Here is a 12,550-nt window from a genome sequence, read left to right on the forward strand (position 1 = left end):
TTTTCTCTCATGACTTTGCAGATCCTCACATTCCTTTTGCAGCTTGAAGGGACAAATGTTTTAATAAAAGCTGGTAAACTTTCAGGAGACTGGCTACTTGAACTCTAGGAATAAGTAAACTAAATCCAATTCTCATGCCTAAACAGTTAAATGAAACGCAACTTTTGCTTTTTCTTTGATATTACTGGAATGAACATTAATTAAATCTATAACAAGCAAACTGCTTCACTGGTTTTTCTGTAATGGTGCTGTGTATATAAACACATACAGCCATGACTTCTAATTTATACTCTTTGACGGTTTTTCACAATGTGTCCACGAAGTAGACAGTCTGAATAACCTTAAAATTTTTGGCCCGTACGGGGATCGAACCCGTGACCTTGGTGTTATTAGCACCAAGCTCTAACCAGCTGAGCTAACCGGCCCATGTTTTACTATTGGTTACATGTTCTGCTGAGCAGGGTTTCATACACATCATGGTGATCGCTAAGATATGTTCTCCAGTGAGTGAAAATCTCAAAAGGATCTTTGGAGCGTAAACAGACAAAAACGAGAAATCCAACACTGACCATCAGGGAATATAACCCTGGATGCTTTCCCTATGCTAAAGAGGACTGGCCTTCACTATGTTTACTCCATTTGATGTCAGGGATTTTTATTGTGAGAAAGCATTTTCAGCGATTTCTACTATCACGTCTTTGGACTTTCAGCAATCCCATTGCCCTCTGCTCCGGGATCCCATGGTGTGGTCACCTGTCCAGATGTAGGCTGATATGTGGATCTGCTGTAGTTTAGAAGATTGAGACAAGAAGTTTTAAGTCTGCATGGGAAGTTTGCCTGAAAGCGTTGCAACCGAGTAAAGCAAAGAGAGAAGATGGAGGTAAAGTACGAGAGGAACTCTTTATCATCATCTGCCAAACTCATGTGCAATGGATCCTTAAGCAGTGATCAAGAAGGGTTAAATATCTTTAGATTAATGCTTGTGTTTTTAAGGAATTGCTTCAAGCTAACTTCATTTCTCATCCCGCATCCTTGAAGTTTGTCAAAACTTGTAAAAATCATTGGAGCACCCTTACATTTCTCTTCAGGCTTAGAAAAGGAAACATTTTAATGCAACCTGTTATCATTTGGCAAATTGTTCATGTGCAGTGACGCAATCTGCATCCCCTATTTTTGGCTGAAATTGCACTGGATGAGGATGGAAAAGTCAAGAATTTTAGTTCGAGAAAAGATTTCCATTGACATTTTCTCTCATGACTTTGCAGATCCTCACATTCCTTTTGCAGCTTGAAGGGACAAATGTTTTAATAAAAGCTGGTAAACTTTCAGGAGACTGGTTACTTGAACTCTAGGAATAAGTCAACTAAATCCAATTCTCATGCCTAAACAGTTAAATGAAACGCAACTTTTGCTTTTTCTTTGATATTACTGGAATGAACATTAATTAAATCTATAACAAGCAAACTGCTTCACTGGTTTTTCTGTAATGGTGCTGTGTATATAAACACATACAGCCATGACTTCTAATTTATACTCTTTGACGGTTTTTCACAATGTGTCCACGAAGTAGACAGTCTGAATAACCTTAAAATTTTTGGCCCGTACGGGGATCGAACCCGTGACCTTGGCGTTATTAGCACCATGCTCTAACCAGCTGAGCTAACCGGCCCATGTTTTACTATTGGTTACATGTTCTGCTGAGCAGGGTTTCATAGACATCATGGTGATCGCTAAGATACGTTCTCCAGTGAGTGAAAATCTCAAAAGGATCTTTGGAGCGTAAACAGACAAAAACGAGAAATCCAACACTGACCATCAGGGAATATAACCCTGGATGCTGTCCCTATGCTAAAGAGGACTGGCCTTCTCTATGTTTACTCCAATTGATGTCAGGGATTTTTATTGTGAGAAAGCATTTTCAGCGATTTCTACTATCACGTCTTTGGACTTTCAGAAATCCCATTGCCCTCTGCTCCGGGATCCCATGGTGTGGTCACCTGTCCAGATGTAGGCTGATATGTGGATCTGCTGTAGTTTAGAAGATTGAGACAAGAAGTTTTAAGTCTGCATGGGAAGTTTGCCTGAAAGCGTTGCAACCGAGTAAAGCAAAGAGAGAAGATGGAGGTAAAGTACGAGAGGAACTCTTTATCATCATCTGCCAAACTCATGTGCAATGGATCCTTAAGCAGTGATCAAGAAGGGTTAAATATCTTTAGATTAATGCTTGTGTTTTTAAGGAATTGCTTCAAGCTAACTTCATTTCTCATCCCGCATCCTTGAAGTTTGTCAAAACTTGTAAAAATCATTGGAGCACCCTTACATTTCTCTTCAGGCTTAGAAAAGGAAACATTTTAATGCAACCTGTTATCATTTGGCAAATTGTTCATGTGCAGTGACGCAATCTGCATCCCCTATTTTTGGCTGAAATTGCACTGGATGAGGATGGAAAAGTCAATAATTTTAGTTCGAGAAAAGATTTCCATTGACATTTTCTCTCATGACTTTGCAGATCCTCACATTCCTTTTGCAGCTTGAAGGGACAAATGTTTTAATAAAAGCTGGTAAACTTTCAGGAGACTGGCTACTTGAACTCTAGGAATAAGTCAACTAAATCCAATTCTCATGCCTAAACAGTTAAATGAAACGCAACTTTTGCTTTTTCTTTGATATTACTGGAATGAACATTAATTAAATCTATAACAAGCAAACTGCTTCACTGGTTTTTCTGTAATGGTGCTGTGTATATAAACACATACAGCCATGACTTCTAATTTATACTCTTTGACGGTTTTTCACAATGTGTCCACGAAGTAGACAGTCTGAATAACCTTAAAATTTTTGGCCCGTACGGGGATCGAACCCGTGACCTTGGCGTTATTAGCACCACGCTCTAACCAGCTGAGCTAACCGGCCCATGTTTTACTATTGGTTACATGTTCTGCTGAGCAGGGTTTCATACACATCATGGTGATCGCTAAGATATGTTCTCCAGTGAGTGAAAATCTCAAAAGGATCTTTGGAGCGTAAACAGACAAAAACGAGAAATCCAACACTGACCATCAGGGAATATAACCCTGGATGCTTTCCCTATGCTAAAGAGGACTGGCCTTCACTATGTTTACTCCATTTGATGTCAGGGATTTTTATTGTGAGAAAGCATTTTCAGCGATTTCTACTATCACGTCTTTGGACTTTCAGAAATCCCATTGCCCTCTGCTCCGGGATCCCATGGTGTGGTCACCTGTCCAGATGTAGGCTGATATGTGGATCTGCTGTAGTTTAGAAGATTGAGACAAGAAGTTTTAAGTCTGCATGGGAAGTTTGCCTGAAAGCGTTGCAACCGAGTAAAGCAAAGAGAGAAGATGGAGGTAAAGTACGAGAGGAACTCTTTATCATCATCTGCCAAACTCATGTGCAATGGATCCTTAAGCAGTGATCAAGAAGGGTTAAATATCTTTAGATTAATGCTTGTGTTTTTAAGGAATTGCTTCAAGCTAACTTCATTTCTCATCCCGCATCCTTGAAGTTTGTCAAAACTTGTAAAAATCATTGGAGAACCCTTACATTTCTCTTCAGGCTTAGAAAAGGAAACATTTTAATGCAACCTGTTATCATTTGGCAAATTGTTCATGTGCAGTGACGCAATCTGCATCCCCTATTTTTGGCTGAAATTGCACTGGATGAGGATGGAAAAGTCAATAATTTTAGTTCGAGAAAAGATTTCCATTGACATTTTCTCTCATGACTTTGCAGATCCTCACATTCCTTTTGCAGCTTGAAGGGACAAATGTTTTAATAAAAGCTGGTAAACTTTCAGGAGACTGGCTACTTGAACTCTAGGAATAAGTCAACTAAATCCAATTCTCATGCCTAAACAGTTAAATGAAACGCAACTTTTGCTTTTTCTTTGATATTACTGGAATGAACATTAATTAAATCTATAACAAGCAAACTGCTTCACTGGTTTTTCTGTAATGGTGCTGTGTATATAAACACATACAGCCATGACTTCTAATTTATACTCTTTGACGGTTTTTCACAATGTGTCCACGAAGTAGACAGTCTGAATAACCTTAAAATTTTTGGCCCGTACGGGGATCGAACCCGTGACCTTGGTGTTATTAGCACCACGCTCTAACCAGCTGAGCTAACCGGCCCATGTTTTACTATTGGTTACATGTTCTGCTGAGCAGGGTTTCATACACATCATGGTGATCGCTAAGATATGTTCTCCAGTGAGTGAAAATCTCAAAAGGATCTTTGGAGCGTAAACAGACAAAAACGAGAAATCCAACACTGACCATCAGGGAATATAACCCTGGATGCTTTCCCTATGCTAAAGAGGACTGGCCTTCACTATGTTTACTCCATTTGATGTCAGGGATTTTTATTGTGAGAAAGCATTTTCAGCGATTTCTACTATCACGTCTTTGGACTTTCAGCAATCCCATTGCCCTCTGCTCCGGGATCCCATGGTGTGGTCACCTGTCCAGATGTAGGCTGATATGTGGATCTGCTGTAGTTTAGAAGATTGAGACAAGAAGTTTTAAGTCTGCATGGGAAGTTTGCCTGAAAGCGTTGCAACCGAGTAAAGCAAAGAGAGAAGATGGAGGTAAAGTACGAGAGGAACTCTTTATCATCATCTGCCAAACTCATGTGCAATGGATCCTTAAGCAGTCATCAAGAAGGGTTAAATATCTTTAGATTAATGCTTGTGTTTTTAAGGAATTGCTTCAAGCTAACTTCATTTCTCATCCCGCATCCTTGAAGTTTGTCAAAACTTGTAAAAATCATTGGAGCACCCTTACATTTCTCTTCAGGCTTAGAAAAGGAAACATTTTAATGCAACCTGTTATCATTTCGCAAATTGTTCATGTGCAGTGACGCAATCTGCATCCCCTATTTTTGGCTGAAATTGCACTGGATGAGGATGGAAAAGTCAATAATTTTAGTTCGAGAAAAGATTTCCATTGACATTTTCTCTCATGACTTTGCAGATCCTCACATTCCTTTTGCAGCTTGAAGGGACAAATGTTTTAATAAAAGCTGGTAAACTTTCAGGAGACTGGCTACTTGAACTCTAGGAATAAGTCAACTAAATCCAATTCTCATGCCTAAACAGTTAAATGAAACGCAACTTTTGCTTTTTCTTTGATATTACTGGAATGAACATTAATTAAATCTATAACAAGCAAACTGCTTCACTGGTTTTTCTGTAATGGTGCTGTGTATATAAACACATACAGCCATGACTTCTAATTTATACTCTTTGACGGTTTTTCACAATGTGTCCTTGAAGTAGACAGTCTGAATAACCTTAAAATTTTTGGCCCGTACGGGGATCGAACCCGTGACCTTGGCGTTATTAGCACCACGCTCTAACCAGCTGAGCTAACCGGCCCATGTTTTACTATTGGTTACATGTTCTGTTGAGCAGGGTTTCATACACATCATGGTGATCGCTAAGATATGTTCTCCAGTGAGTGAAAATCTCAAAAGGATCTTTGGAGCGTAAACAGACAAAAACGAGAAATCCAACACTGACCATCAGGGAATATAACCCTGGATGCTTTCCCTATGCTAAAGAGGACTGGCCTTCACTATGTTTACTCCATTTGATGTCAGGGATTTTTATTGTGAGAAAGCATTTTCAGCGATTTCTACTATCACGTCTTTGGACTTTCAGAAATCCCATTGCCCTCTGCTCCGGGATCCCATGGTGTGGTCACCTGTCCAGATGTAGGCTGATATGTGGATCTGCTGTAGTTTAGAAGATTGAGACAAGAAGTTTTAAGTCTGCATGGGAAGTTTGCCTGAAAGCGTTGCAACCGAGTAAAGCAAAGAGAGAAGATGGAGGTAAAGTACGAGAGGAACTCTTTATCATCATCTGCCAAACTCATGTGCAATGGATCCTTAAGCAGTGATCAAGAAGGGTTAAATATCTTTAGATTAATGCTTGTGTTTTTAAGGAATTGCTTCAAGCTAACTTCATTTCTCATCCCGCATCCTTGAAGTTTGTCAAAACTTGTAAAAATCATTGGAGCACCCTTACATTTCTCTTCAGGCTTAGAAAAGGAAACATTTTAATGCAACCTGTTATCATTTGGCAAATTGTTCATGTGCAGTGATGCAATCTGCATCCCCTATTTTTGGCTGAAATTGCACTGGATGAGGATGGAAAAGTCAAGAATTTTAGTTCGAGAAAAGATTTCCATTGACATTTTCTCTCATGACTTTGCAGATCCTCACATTCCTTTTGCAGCTTGAAGGGACAAATGTTTTAATAAAAGCTGGTAAACTTTCAGGAGACTGGTTACTTGAACTCTAGGAATAAGTCAACTAAATCCAATTCTCATGCCTAAACAGTTAAATGAAACGCAACTTTTGCTTTTTCTTTGATATTACTGGAATGAACATTAATTAAATCTATAACAAGCAAACTGCTTCACTGGTTTTTCTGTAATGGTGCTGTGTATATAAACACATACAGCCATGACTTCTAATTTATACTCTTTGACGGTTTTTCACAATGTGTCCACGAAGTAGACAGTCTGAATAACCTTAAAATTTTTGGCCCGTACGGGGATCGAACCCGTGACCTTGGTGTTATTAGCACAACGCTCTAACCAGCTGAGCTAACCGGCCCATGTTTTACTATTGGTTACATGTTCTGCTAAGCAGGGTTTCATAGACATCATGGTGATCGCTAAGATACGCTCTCCAGTGAGTGAAAATCTCAAAAGGATCTTTGGAGCGTAAACAGACAAAAACGAGAAATCCAACACTGACCATCAGGGAATATAACCCTGGATGCTTTCCCTATGCTAAAGAGGACTGGCCTTCACTATGTTTACTCCATTTGATGTCAGGGATTTTTATTGTGAGAAAGCATTTTCAGCGATTTCTACTATCACGTCTTTGGACTTTCAGCAATCCCATTGCCCTCTGCTCCGGGATCCCATGGTGTGGTCACCTGTCCAGATGTAGGCTGATATGTGGATCTGCTGTAGTTTAGAAGATTGAGACAAGAAGTTTTAAGTCTGCATGGGAAGTTTGCCTGAAAGCGTTGCAACCGAGTAAAGCAAAGAGAGAAGATGGAGGTAAAGTACGAGAGGAACTCTTTATCATCATCTGCCAAACTCATGTGCAATGGATCCTTAAGCAGTGATCAAGAAGGGTTAAATATCTTTAGATTAATGCTTGTGTTTTTAAGGAATTGCTTCAAGCTAACTTCATTTCTCATCCCGCATCCTTGAAGTTTGTCAAAACTTGTAAAAATCATTGGAGCACCCTTACATTTCTCTTCAGGCTTAGAAAAGGAAACATTTTAATGCAACCTGTTATCATTTGGCAAATTGTTCATGTGCAGTGACGCAATCTGCATCCCCTATTTTTGGCTGAAATTGCACTGGATGAGGATGGAAAAGTCAATAATTTTAGTTCGAGAAAAGATTTCCATTGACATTTTCTCTCATGACTTTGCAGATCCTCACATTCCTTTTGCAGCTTGAAGGGACAAATGTTTTAATAAAAGCTGGTAAACTTTCAGGAGACTGGCTACTTGAACTCTAGGAATAAGTCAACTAAATCCAATTCTCATGCCTAAACAGTTAAATGAAACGCAACTTTTGCTTTTTCTTTGATATTACTGGAATGAACATTAATTAAATCTATAACAAGCAAACTGCTTCACTGGTTTTTCTGTAATGGTGCTGTGTATATAAACACATACAGCCATGACTTCTAATTTATACTCTTTGACGGTTTTTCACAATGTGTCCACGAAGTAGACAGTCTGAATAACCTTAAAATGTTTGGCTCGTACGGGGATCAAACCCGTGACCTTGGTGTTATTAGCACCACGCTCTAACCAGCTGAGCTAACCGGCCCAGGTTTTACTATTGGTTACATGTTCTGCTGAGCAGGGTTTCATAGACATCATGGTGATCGCTAAGATACGTTCTCCAGTGAGTGAAAATCTCAAAAGGATCTTTGGAGCGAAAACAGACAAAAACGAGAAATCCAACACTGACCATCAGGGAATATAATCCTGGATGCAGTTCCTATGCTAAAGAGGACTGGCCTTCTCTATGTTTACTCAAATTGATGTCAGGGATTTTTATTGTGAGAAAGCATTTTCAGCGATTTCTACTATCACGTCTTTGGACTTTCAGCAATCCCATTGCCCTCTGCTCCGGGATCCCATGGTGTGGTCACCTGTCCAGATGTAGGCTGATATGTGGATCTGCTGTAGTTTAGAAGATTGAGACAAGAAGTTTTAAGTCTGCATGGGAAGTTTGCCTGAAAGCGTTGCAACCGAGTAAAGCAAAGAGAGAAGATGGAGGTAAAGTACGAGAGGAACTCTTTATCATCATCTGCCAAACTCATGTGCACTGGATCCTTAAGCAGTCATCAAGAAGGGTTAAATATCTTTAGATTAATGCTTGTGTTTTTAAGGAATTGCTTCAAGCTAACTTCATTTCTCATCCCGCATCCTTGAAGTTTGTCAAAACTTGTAAAAATCATTGGAGCACCCTTACATTTCTCTTCAGGTTTAGAAAAGGAAACATTTTAATGCAACCTGTTATCATTTGGCAAATTGTTCATGTGCAGTGACGCAATCTGCATCCCCTATTTTTGGCTGAAATTGCACTGGATGAGGATGGAAAAGTCAAGAATTTTAGTTCGAGAAAAGATTTCCATTGACATTTTCTCTCATGACTTTGCAGATCCTCACATTCCTTTTGCAGCTTGGAGGGACAAATGTTTTAATAAAAGCTGGTAAACTTTCAGGAGACTGGTTACTTGAACTCTAGGAATAAGTCAACTAAATCCAATTCTCATGCCTAAACAGTTAAATGAAACGCAACTTTTGCTTTTTCTTTGATATTACTGGAATGAACATTAGTTAAATCTATAACAAGCAAACTGCTTCACTGGTTTTTCTGTAATGGTGCTGTGTATATAAACACATACAGCCATGACTTCTAATTTATACTCTTTGACGGTTTTTCACAATGTGTCCTTGAAGTAGACAGCGTTGCAACCGAGTAAAGCAAAGAGAGAAGATGGAGGTAAAGTACGAGAGGAACTCTTTATCATCATCTGCCAAACTCATGTGCAATGGATCCTTAAGCAGTGATCAAGAAGGGTTAAATATCTTTAGATTAATGCTTGTGTTTTTAAGGAATTGCTTCAAGCTAACTTCATTTCTCATCCCGCATCCTTGAAGTTTGTCAAAACTTGTAAAAATCATTGGAGCACCCTTACATTTCTCTTCAGGCTTAGAAAAGGAAACATTTTAATGCAACCTGTTATCATTTGGCAAATTGTTCATGTGCAGTGACGCAATCTGCATCCCCTATTTTTGGCAGAAATTGCACTGGATGAGGATGGAAAAGTTAATAATTTTAGTTCAAGAAAAGATTTCCATTGACATTTTCTCTCATGACTTTGCAGATCCTCACATTCCTTTTGCAGCTTGAAGGGACAAATGTTTTAATAAAAGCTGGTAAACTTTCAGGAGACTGGCTACTTGAACTCTAGGAATAAGTCAACTAAATCCAATTCTCATGCCTAAACAGTTAAATGAAACGCAACTTTTGCTTTTTCTTTGATATTACTGGAATGAACATTAATTAAATCTATAACAAGCAAACTGCTTCACTGGTTTTTCTGTAATGGTGCTGTGTATATAAACACATACAGCCATGACTTCTAATTTATACTCTTTGACGGTTTTTCACAATGTGTCCACGAAGTAGACAGTCTGAATAACCTTAAATTGTTTGGCTCGTACGGGGATCAAACCCGTGACCTTGGCGTTATTAGCACCACGCTCTAACCAGCTGAGCTAACCGGCCCAGGTTTTACTATTGGTTACATGTTCTGCTGAGCAGGGTTTCATAGACATCATGGTGATCGCTAAGATACGTTCTCCAGTGAGTGAAAATCTCAAAAGGATCTTTGGAGCGAAAACAGACAAAAACGAGAAATCCAACACTGACCATCAGGGAATATAATCCTGGATGCAGTTCCTATGCTAAAGAGGACTGGCCTTCTCTATGTTTACTCAAATTGATGTCAGGGATTTTTATTGTGAGAAAGCATTTTCAGCGATTTCTACTATCACGTCTTTGGACTTTCAGCAATCCCATTGCCCTCTGCTCCGGGATCCCATGGTGTGGTCACCTGTCCAGATGTAGGCTGATATGTGGATCTGCTGTAGTTTAGAAGATTGAGACAAGAAGTTTTAAGTCTGCATGGGAAGTTTGCCTGAAAGCGTTGCAACCGAGTAAAGCAAAGAGAGAAGATGGAGGTAAAGTACGAGAGGAACTCTTTATCATCATCTGCCAAACTCATGTGCACTGGATCCTTAAGCAGTCATCAAGAAGGGTTAAATATCTTTAGATTAATGCTTGTGTTTTTAAGGAATTGCTTCAAGCTAACTTCATTTCTCATCCCGCATCCTTGAAGTTTGTCAAAACTTGTAAAAATCATTGGAGCACCCTTACATTTCTCTTCAGGTTTAGAAAAGGAAACATTTTAATGCAACCTGTTATCATTTGGCAAATTGTTCATGTGCAGTGACGCAATCTGCATCCCCTATTTTTGGCTGAAATTGCACTGGATGAGGATGGAAAAGTCAAGAATTTTAGTTCGAGAAAAGATTTCCATTGACATTTTCTCTCATGACTTTGCAGATCCTCACATTCCTTTTGCAGCTTGGAGGGACAAATGTTTTAATAAAAGCTGGTAAACTTTCAGGAGACTGGTTACTTGAACTCTAGGAATAAGTCAACTAAATCCAATTCTCATGCCTAAACAGTTAAATGAAACGCAACTTTTGCTTTTTCTTTGATATTACTGGAATGAACATTAGTTAAATCTATAACAAGCAAACTGCTTCACTGGTTTTTCTGTAATGGTGCTGTGTATATAAACACATACAGCCATGACTTCTAATTTATACTCTTTGACGTTTTTTCACAATGTGTCCTTGAAGTAGACAGCGTTGCAACCGAGTAAAGCAAAGAGAGAAGATGGAGGTAAAGTACGAGAGGAACTCTTTATCATCATCTGCCAAACTCATGTGCAATGGATCCTTAAGCAGTGATCAAGAAGGGTTAAATATCTTTAGATTAATGCTTGTGTTTTTAAGGAATTGCTTCAAGCTAACTTCATTTCTCATCCCGCATCCTTGAAGTTTGTCAAAACTTGTAAAAATCATTGGAGCACCCTTACATTTCTCTTCAGGCTTAGAAAAGGAAACATTTTAATGCAACCTGTTATCATTTGGCAAATTGTTCATGTGCAGTGACGCAATCTGCATCCCCTATTTTTGGCAGAAATTGCACTGGATGAGGATGGAAAAGTCAATAATTTTAGTTCAAGAAAAGATTTCCATTGACATTTTCTCTCATGACTTTGCAGATCCTCACATTCCTTTTGCAGCTTGAAGGGACAAATGTTTTAATAAAAGCTGGTAAACTTTCAGGAGACTGGCTACTTGAACTCTAGGAATAAGTCAACTAAATCCAATTCTCATGCCTAAACAGTTAAATGAAACGCAACTTTTGCTTTTTCTTTGATATTACTGGAATGAACATTAATTAAATCTATAACAAGCAAACTGCTTCACTGGTTTTTCTGTAATGGTGCTGTGTATATAAACACATACAGCCATGACTTCTAATTTATACTCTTTGACGGTTTTTCACAATGTGTCCTTGAAGTAGACAGTCTGAATAACCTTAAAATGTTTAGCCTGTACGGGGATCGAACCCGTGACCTTGGTGTTATTAGCACCACGCTCTAACCAGCTGAGCTAACCAGCCCATGTTTTTCTATTGGTTACATGTTCTGCTAAGCAGGGTTTCATAGACATCATGGTGATCGCTAAGATACGTTCTCCAGTGAGTGAAAATCTCAAAAGGATCTTTGGAGCGAAAACAGACAAAAACGAGAAATCCAACACTGACCATCAGGGAATATAATCCTGGATGCAGTCCCTATGCTAAAGAGGACTGGCCTTCACTATGTTTACTCCAATTGATGTCAGGGATTTTTATTGTGAGAAAGCATTTTCAGCGATTTCTACTATCACGTCTTTGGACTTTCAGCAATCCCATTGCCCTCTGCTCCGGGATCCCATGGTGTGGTCACCTGTCCAGATGTAGGCTGATATGTGGATCTGCTGTAGTTTAGAAAATTGAGACAAGAAGTTTTAAGTCTGCATGGGAAGTTTGCCTGAAAGCGTTGCAACCGAGTAAAGCAAAGAGAGAAGATGGAGGTAAAGTACGAGAGGAACTCTTTATCATCATCTGCCAAACTCATGTGCACTGGATCCTTAAGCAGTCATCAAGAAGGGTTAAATATCTTTAGATTAATGCTTGTGTTTTTAAGGAATTGCTTCAAGCTAACTTCATTTCTCATCCCGCATCCTTGAAGTTTGTCAAAACTTGTAAAAATCATTGGAGCACCCTTACATTTCTCTTCAGGCTTAGAAAAGGAAACATTTTAATGCAACCTGTTATCATTTGGCAAATTG

At 39.0% G+C, this 12,550-nt stretch overlaps 8 non-coding genes across 8 annotated transcripts; all 8 read right to left on the reverse strand.

Moving 5' to 3' along the window:
- Positions 1–351: 351 nt before the first annotated feature.
- TRNAI-AAU (transfer RNA isoleucine (anticodon AAU)) lies at positions 352–425 on the reverse strand. Its single transcript has one exon. It is a non-coding gene; the product is annotated as a tRNA-Ile (tRNA).
- A 1,170-nt stretch (positions 426–1,595) lies between these two features.
- Positions 1,596–1,669, reverse strand: TRNAI-AAU (transfer RNA isoleucine (anticodon AAU)). The gene has a single exon. It is a non-coding gene; the product is annotated as a tRNA-Ile (tRNA).
- A 1,170-nt stretch (positions 1,670–2,839) lies between these two features.
- Positions 2,840–2,913, reverse strand: TRNAI-AAU (transfer RNA isoleucine (anticodon AAU)). Its single transcript has one exon. It is a non-coding gene; the product is annotated as a tRNA-Ile (tRNA).
- Positions 2,914–4,083: 1,170 nt separating this feature from the next.
- On the reverse strand, positions 4,084–4,157 carry TRNAI-AAU (transfer RNA isoleucine (anticodon AAU)). The gene has a single exon. It is a non-coding gene; the product is annotated as a tRNA-Ile (tRNA).
- A 1,170-nt stretch (positions 4,158–5,327) lies between these two features.
- Positions 5,328–5,401, reverse strand: TRNAI-AAU (transfer RNA isoleucine (anticodon AAU)). Its single transcript has one exon. It is a non-coding gene; the product is annotated as a tRNA-Ile (tRNA).
- Positions 5,402–6,571: 1,170 nt separating this feature from the next.
- On the reverse strand, positions 6,572–6,645 carry TRNAI-AAU (transfer RNA isoleucine (anticodon AAU)). Its single transcript has one exon. It is a non-coding gene; the product is annotated as a tRNA-Ile (tRNA).
- A 3,144-nt stretch (positions 6,646–9,789) lies between these two features.
- On the reverse strand, positions 9,790–9,863 carry TRNAI-AAU (transfer RNA isoleucine (anticodon AAU)). The gene has a single exon. It is a non-coding gene; the product is annotated as a tRNA-Ile (tRNA).
- Positions 9,864–11,763: 1,900 nt separating this feature from the next.
- On the reverse strand, positions 11,764–11,837 carry TRNAI-AAU (transfer RNA isoleucine (anticodon AAU)). The gene has a single exon. It is a non-coding gene; the product is annotated as a tRNA-Ile (tRNA).
- Between the last annotated feature and the right edge of the window lie 713 nt (positions 11,838–12,550).

The sequence above is a fragment of the Mixophyes fleayi genome, chromosome 2 (assembly GCF_038048845.1).
Source record: "Mixophyes fleayi isolate aMixFle1 chromosome 2, aMixFle1.hap1, whole genome shotgun sequence".
Classification (NCBI taxonomy): Eukaryota; Metazoa; Chordata; class Amphibia; order Anura; family Limnodynastidae; genus Mixophyes; species Mixophyes fleayi.